Genomic DNA, 8,350 nt, shown 5'->3' on the forward strand with positions numbered 1-8,350 from the left:
CATTATATCTTCTTTTCATACTGTCCATGGGGTTCTCAAGGCAAGAATACTGAAGTTTGCCATTCCCTTCTCCAGTGGACCACATTTTGTCAGAACTCTCCACCATGACCTGTCTGTCTTGGGTGGCTCTACACACCATGGCTCATAGTCTCATTTTTTTAGACAAGGCTGTGGTCCATGTGGTTAGATTGGTTAGTTTTCTGTGACTGTGGTTTTCAGTCTGTCTGCCCTCTGATGGCGAAGGATAAGAGGCTTATGGAAGCTTCCTGATGGGAGAGACTGACAAAGGGGGAAAGTAGGTCTTGTTCTGATGGGCGGGGCCATGCTCAGTAAATCTTTAATCCAATTTTCTGTTGGTGGGTGGAGCTGTTCCCTCCCTGCTATTTGAAGTGAAGTGAAGTGAAGTCACTCAGTCCTGTCCGACTCTTTGGACCCCATGGACTGTAGCCTACCAGGCTTCTCCCATGGGATTTTCCAGGCAAGAGTACTGGAGTGGGTTGCCATTTTCTTCTCCAGAGGATCTTCCCCACCCAGGGATCGAACCCGGGTCTCCTGCATTGTAGGCAGACGCTTTACCGTCTGAGCCACCAGGGAAGTTGGTAATGAAGATAATGGTGACCTCCCTCAAAGGATCCCATGCATGGACTGCTACACTCAGTGCCCTCAACCCTGCAACAGGCCACCACCGATCCATGCCTCCACTGTGTACTCCCAGACACCCACAGGCAAGTCAAGTCTGGGACAGTCTCCTGTGGGGTCACTGCTATTTTCTCCTGGGTCCTGGTGCACAAGGTTCTGTTGTGCCCTCCAAGAGTCTATTTCCCAGTCCTGTGTAAGTTCTGGCAGCTCTATGGTGGGGTTAATGGTGACCTCCTCCAAGAGGGCTTATGCCATACCCAGGTGTGCTGCACCCAGAGCCCCTGTCCCTGTGACAGACGGAGAAACAGTGGAAACAGTGTCAGACTTTATTTTTCTGGGCTCTGAAATCACTGCAGATGGTGACTGCAGCCATGAAATTAAAAGATGCATACTCCTTGGAAGAAAAGTTATGACCAACCTAGACAGCATATTAGAAAGCAGAGACATTACTTTGCCAACAAAAGTCTGTCTAGTCAAGGCTATGGTTTTTCCAGTGGTCATGCATGGATGTGAGAGTTGGACTGTGAAGAAAGCTGAGCATCAAAGAATTGATGCTTTTGAACTGTTGGAGAAGTTGGAGAAGACTCTTGAGAGTCCCTTGTACTGCAAGGAGATCCGACCAGTCCATCCTAAAGGAAATCATTCCTGAATATTCATTGGAAGGACTGATGTTGAAGCTGAAACTCCAATACTTTGGCCACCTGATGTGAAGAGCTGACTCATTTGAAAAGACTCTGATGCTGGGAAAGATTGAAGGTGGGAGAAGGGGACGACAGAGGATGAGATGGTTGGATGGCATCACCAACTCAATGGGCATGAGTTTGAGTAAGTCCAGGAGTTGGTAATGGACAGGGAAGCCTGGCATGCTGCAGTCCATGGGGTCACAAAGAGTCGGACATGACTGAGTGACTGAATTGAACTGACATCTTCTTTATCCTCTTATCTGTCAATGGACATTACGTTTTGGCTGTTGTAAGTAATGCTGCTATGAACATTGGTGTGCATGTATCTTCTAGAACTATACTTTTGTCTGGATGTAAACCCTGAAATGGAATTGATGGATCATATGGTAATTTTATTTTTAGTTGAGAAAGTGACTTTCGATGGAAGGCTCAGAGGAGGCAAGGGTGTGAGTTTGATTAATTGTGGTGGGGGTGAAAAAGTATGAACAGAGGGCCCAGCCTGAGCTGGCCTGTTGTCACATATTCTTCACTGTTTGCCTTATTTCATCAATTAAATAGCTTTTGAGATCACGGAGATTTGCTGACAACATTTTTGCATTCCTTTCAATATCCTGCACAACATTTCAACAAAGACCATTTGGTAACTGTTGATTTATTGATTCTGCACACCAGTGATCTACCTTTGTGTTTAGAGTCATTTTGAAGCAGAGGATGGTGTATCCCATCATCTCTACCCCAACACATAACATTACTTTTCTGGAGTTTCCTTCTTTTTCAAAAGGTATCTCAGAGTGAACTGTGGAGACAAGGGAGGCGCAGTCAAGAAACAATAGTGAAGCCTGGGGGCAGGGTCCTGGTTCCCCCTCAAGGGGTTGTTGTTCTTTAGTCTTTAGTCCTTAAGTCATGCCAGACTCTTGGTCTGTAGTCCTCCAGGCTCCTCTGTCCTGGGAATTGCCCAGGCAAGAATACTGGTGTGGGTTGCTATTTCCTTCTCTAGAGAATCTTCCTGACCTAGGGCCTGAACCTGCATTTCCTGCATTGGCAGACACATTCTTTACCACTGAGCCACCAGGGAAGTCCCCCCACCCCCACCTCAAGTGGTATACAGAACATTAGTTTTAAGCCGTTCTGCAGATACTCAAACCCCTACTGGATAAAAGAAGGTAACTACATGCTGCCCAGAAATATGTCAACCCTAGACCAAAGGTCTACATGCTGATGATGCTGCCTCCCAAGTATCTCACCTCTAACCAGTCAGAAGAATGTCCGGGAGCTCTGTGAACCATTGCTATGAAACTCTTCACTACCCATTTCAGCTGGGAAACACACTTTTGAGGACATTGTCCTGCTGTGGCCCCCTTGCCTGGCAAAGCAATAAAGCTATTCTTTGCTACTTCCCCCAAACTCTGTCTCTGAGATTCAATTCGATACTGTGCACAGAGGCTGAATTTTGGCTACAGTAAACCCACAAAATACCCAGGCGAAAGGGCTCTATGGGCACGTTTGGTGGTTTAGTTGCTAAGTCGTGTCTGACTCTTGTGACCCCATGGACTGTAGCTTGTCAGGCTCCTCTGTCCATGGGATTCTCCAGGCAAGAATACTGGAGTGCATTGCCATTTCCTTCTCCAGGAGATCTTCCCGACCCAGGAATTGAACCTGGGTCTCCTGCATTGCAGGCAAATGATTTACCAACTGAGCTACAAGGAAAGCATTGTGTTCTAACTGATGGAGACATTCAACCCCAGAAAACAATCGAGGCCAGCCAACACCAGAAATGAGGTGTTCCCTGCAAGAGAACGAGGTGGGACAAAGAAAGAGCCGAGGAGCTCCCTTCCTTCCTGGCTGGTGTTGTGTCCACCACGAACAGATGTAGCACAGAATCGTGCTAAGGGGAGGGACTCACTGTGGTTTACCGCTGATTGATTGCTTGACCTTAGGTATGGTATTTAAGCTCTCTGAGCTAGTTTCCTTTCCTTAAAAAAAAAAAAAAAAAAAGCAACTGGGTTTATGATACCTTTCATGTAATGTTATAAGACTCCTGGGTTCATATAAGGTGTGTGGTGCACCTCAACTTTCTGGATTGAAAGTAACCTCTGAGAAATAATCTCTGGTTCACTTTTGGGAAAAAGAAATTATAGGCAGGTTATCTGATAGTGAAACAAGCAATGTGGTTTTGAGAAGCCGGCAAGAAGCTAGGTGGCCCCAGCTGAGATTTTCCCCAGGAAGGGTCTGGACGGAGCAGAGCCACCGTCACCAGCTGCCAGTGGGGTGGGGTCTGAGCCGCCAGTGTTTCTGTGCCACCCCTTTGGATGGTGGTCCTGGCAGGAACGTCTGCTTGGCTTAGGTTCTGTGCCTATTCTACCCACGTGGCTCAGAAGAGCCAGGGCTGGCCACACGGGCTTCCTAGGGCCATGTGATCTCACACTGTGATAGATCTCTCAGCCATGGAATGAGCGTTCCACCAGACAACAGTCCCCAGAGTAATGAACTTCTGTTACAGATGCAGCTGTTCTGTGGTTCTCTGGAAGCAAACTCTTTGCAACTCAGTGGAATAGCTATACATCTGGAAAGGAGCTTGTAGCCCCTCATTTGAAAATCTGGACAACCAAGGTCCCAAGACATGACTTATGCTAGATTAAAGAGCATTCAGGTTTAGGACTTTGGTCTCCTGATTGTTATTCCAGTTCTCCTCACTACTTTCTTTCCCATGTGTAAAATGGGCATGGGGATGATGCTTACTGCCTGGAGCACTCCTTTAAATGGTTTGGATTTCAGGTTAATTAAGCATCACTTTTTTTAAAAATCGCAGTATAGTTGCTTTACAACTGTGCTTTACTTTCTGCTGTACAATGAAGTGAATTAGCTATATGTATACATATATCCCCTTCCTTTAAAACCTCCCTCCCATCCCACCCCCTGCCCCACCCATCTAGGTCACCACAGAGTACTGAGCTGAGCTTCCTGTGCTAAGCAACAGGGTCCCACTTGCTATCTGGTTTACACATGTAGTATGTCACGGTTAGTCGCTCAGTCATGTCCAAGTCGTTGCAACCCCATGGGCTTCAGCCTGCCAGGCTCCTCCGTCCATGAAATTCTCCAGGCAAGAATACTGGAGTGGGTAGCCATTCCCTTCTTCAGGGGCTCTTCCTGACCCCAGGACTGAACCCAGGTCTCCCACTTTGTAGGCAAATTCTTTACTGCCTAAGCCACCAGGGAAGCCTGTATATACATCAATCCTAATCTCCCAATTTGTCCCACCCTCCCCTTCCTATCTGTGTTCCTGTGTCTGTTCTCTACATCTGTGTCTCTATTCCTGCTCTACAAATAGGTTCATTTGTACTATTCTTCTAGATTCCACATTTATGCATTAATATTCAATACTTGTTTTTCTTAGGGGAGCCGTCTGTCTCCAGTTTCTCCCCAGAGCTGTACTTCCTTTTATTTCTGTACTGTTTCACTAAACACCCACTATCTACGGTAAAAGTTTGGAGTCTGTGTTGGTGTTCCCTTCACACTTATTCTCACGTTCAGAATTGATAGAACTTGGTGATTATAGCCAACCTTATTAGTGTCTCACCTGTATACGTTTAGCATTCACTTTTTCTTTTCATGCTCACCCAACGCTGCCTTTTTGGCAGCACCAGGGACGTTTTGCCTGAGAGATTTCTCTGTTAGTGCTCACACAGCCCCCTTACAGGGCTAGCCAGATGTGCCATGTAGTTAAAAACCCCTGGGATCAGTCCTCAGCCAAAGCCTAATGGAAGTTGATGGATACATCTTGGGTAGAACAACTCTGAAGCATGCTCTATGCTGCTCTCCAGAGGTCTCCATGTGTCTGAGACCCAGTCGCCCACATGTGTAATCTACTCATTGTTGCTGTTCAGTCACTCAATCAAAGTCACTCACTCTTTGCCACCCCAGGGACTGCAGCACGCCAAGCTTCCCTGTCCTTCCCTATCTCCCGGAGTTTGCTCAAATTCATGTCCACTGAGTGGGTGATGCCATCCAACAATCTCATTAATGTAACTGAAATCACTCCCATCTCTTTTCCATCCCCCACTGATGTTTTCTTGGATAATCTCTCCAACAAACTTGCTGTCCTCAAATGCTTATCTCCACGTCTGCTTCTAGCTGTAGTCAACTACAACAGTGACTAATTAGATATTGGGATAAAAGGAAGAGTTGAGAATGGCTATAATATTTTCCATCATGGATGATTGGAGGTATCATGACTCATAAGTATAAGGAAGCTAATATGTATTTAATATTTTAGATACTAGATAATTGAAACTGTAGTGCTGGCAGAATCACCCACTTGGACTTGTTCAGTAGAGAGTTGAAAATATGGAATTTGAGACCAGGAGAGATGTAGACAGGAGCTAAGGATCTAGGAGTTATCACTGTACATTGCTGTTTAGTTGCCAAGTTGGGTCCTTCAGTGTATGCAGGTGGGTGCTAAATGCATGAAAATGGTTAAGATGGCCAAAATGCTCATGTACACAGGAAAGAACAGGGAAAATGGACATTGAATGCAAAGTGGCAGTCTCTAAAAACAAACGCTAAATAACATTCGTGTCCTCTCTCTCAAAACAGCTTAGCTAGGCAAGGAGTAATTTCTTTTTCTTTTTCTGGCTGTGTCACAAGGCTTATGGGATCTTAGTTCCCTGCCCAAGGATCAAACCCTGACCCTTGGCAGTTAGAGAGTGGAGTCTTAACCACTGGACTGCCAGGAAATTCTCAGTAATTTTGAAGTAGTATTTAAATCCACAGTGCCTGGGTAGTAAACTCAAGAAATGTAGAATTAAGTTTTATCCATGCTAAATAGTTATCACAAAGCAAAGATCAGACTTTGTACTTCTGTGCTCAATTTTTGTGTTTTTTGGCCCCACAGCTCTGGCATGTGGTAGCCTAGTTCCCCATCAGGGATCAGACCTACATCCCTGACATCGGAAGGCGGATTCTTAACCACTAGACTGCGGGGGAGGGCCTCCCTGATGGCTCAGACGGTAAAGAAACTGCTTGCAGTGCGGGAGACCTGGGTTCAATCCTTGGGTTGGGAAGATCCCCTGGAGAAGGGCATGGTAACCCACTCTAGTGTTCTTGCCTGGAGAATCCCCATGGACAGAGGAGCCTGGAGGGGTACAGGCCGTGGGGTTGCAAAGAGTCAGACACGAGTAAGCGACTAAGCACAGCACACAGACTGTGGGGGAGGTCTCTGTGTTCAATTCTGAAGACATTGTTTTTCAGTATCTCTTATCAGTTCGGTTCAGTTCAGTCGCTCAGTCGTGTCTGACTCTTTGCGACCCCATGAACTGCAGCACGCCAGGCCTCCCTGTCCCTCACCAGCTCCCAGAGCTTACTCAAACTCATGTCCATCGAGTTGGTGATGCCATCCAGCCATCTCATCCTCTGTCGTCCCCTTCTCCTCCTGCCCCCAATCCCTCCCAGCATCAGGGTCTTTTCCAAGGAGTCAACTCTTCGCATGAGGTGGGCAAAGTATTGGAGTTTCAGCTTCAGCATCAGTCCTTCCAATGAACACCCAGGACTGATCTCCTTCAGGATGGACTGGTTGGATCTCCTTGCAGTCCAAGGGACTCTCAAGAGTCTTCTCCAACACCACAGTTCACAAAAGCATCAATTTTTTGGCACTCAGCTTTCTTCACAGTCCAACTCTCACATCCATACATGACCACTGGAAAAACCATAGCTTTGACTAGACGAACCTTTGTTGGCAAAGTAATGTCTCTGCTTTTTAATATGCTATCTGGGTTGGTCGTAACTTTCCTTCCAAGGAGTAAGCATCTTTTAATTTTATGACTGCAATCACATCTGCAGTGATTTTGGAGCCCCCCAAAATAAAGTCTGCCACTGTTTCCACTGTTTCCCCATCTATTTGCCATGAGGTGATGGGACCAGATGCCATGATCTTAGTTTTCTGAATGTTGAGCTTTAAGTCAACATTTTCACTCTCCTCTTTCTCTTTCCTCAAGAGGCTTTTTAGTTCCTCTTCACTTTCTGCCATAAGGGTGGTGTCATCTGCATATCTGAGGTTATTGATATTTCTCCCGGCAATCCTGATTCCAGCTTGTGCTTCTTCCAGCCCAGCGTCTCTCATGATGTACTCTGCATATAAGTTAAATAAGCAGGGTGACAATGTACAGCCTTGACGGACTCCTTTTCCTATTTGGAACCAGTCTGTTATTCTATGTCCAGTTCTAACTGTTGCTTCCTGACCTGCATATAGGTTTCTCAAGAGACAGGTCAGGTGGTCTGGTATTCCCATCTCCTTCAGAATTTTCCATGGTTTATTGTGATCCACACAGTAAAAGGCTTTGGCATAGTCAATAAAGCAGAAATAGATGTTTTTCTGAAATTCTTTTGCTTTTTCGATGAGCCAGTCGATGTTGGCAATTTGATCTCTGGTTCCTCTGCCTTTTCTAAAACCAGCTTGAACATCTGGAAGTTCACGCTTCACTTGTTGTTGAAGCCTGGCTTGGAGAATTTTGAGCATTACTGTACAAGTGTGTGAGATGAGAGCAATTGTGTGGTAGTTTGAGCATTCTTTGGGATTACTTTTCTTTGGGATTGGAATGAAAACTGACCTTTTCCAGTCCTGTGGCCACTGCTGAGTTTTCCAGACTTGCCGGCATATTGAGTGCAGCACTTTCACAGCATCATCTTTCAGGATTTGAACTAGCTCAACTGGAATTCCATCACCTCCACTAGCTTTGTTCATAGTGATGCTTCCTAAAGCCCACTTGACTTCACATTTCAGGATGTCTGGCTCTAGGTGAGTGATCACACCATCCTGATTATCTGGGTCGTGAAGATCTTTTTTGTACAGATAAAAACCTATAATTTCACCCACCATCCCACACATTCTAATTTACTCTAACAGGGAGATATGTTAACTTGCTGAAGAGACAGAAGATAATGTGTTTCTACATATTGCCAGTTAGCTTATTTACTTAGAGCAGGATGCTGGGGATACCAAAGTCTGTGACCCCATCACTAATATGTTTTTTGAT

The 8,350-nt window shown here is 45.7% G+C and overlaps 1 non-coding gene across 1 annotated transcript; it reads right to left on the bottom strand.

The window, feature by feature from the left end:
* Positions 1-522: 522 nt before the first annotated feature.
* Positions 523-594, bottom strand: TRNAC-ACA. Its single transcript has one exon. It is a non-coding gene; the product is annotated as a tRNA-Cys (tRNA).
* Positions 595-8,350: the final 7,756 nt, after the last annotated feature.

The sequence above is a fragment of the Cervus canadensis genome, chromosome 3 (genome assembly GCF_019320065.1).
Source record: "Cervus canadensis isolate Bull #8, Minnesota chromosome 3, ASM1932006v1, whole genome shotgun sequence".
NCBI classification, from domain to species: domain Eukaryota; kingdom Metazoa; phylum Chordata; class Mammalia; order Artiodactyla; family Cervidae; genus Cervus; species Cervus canadensis.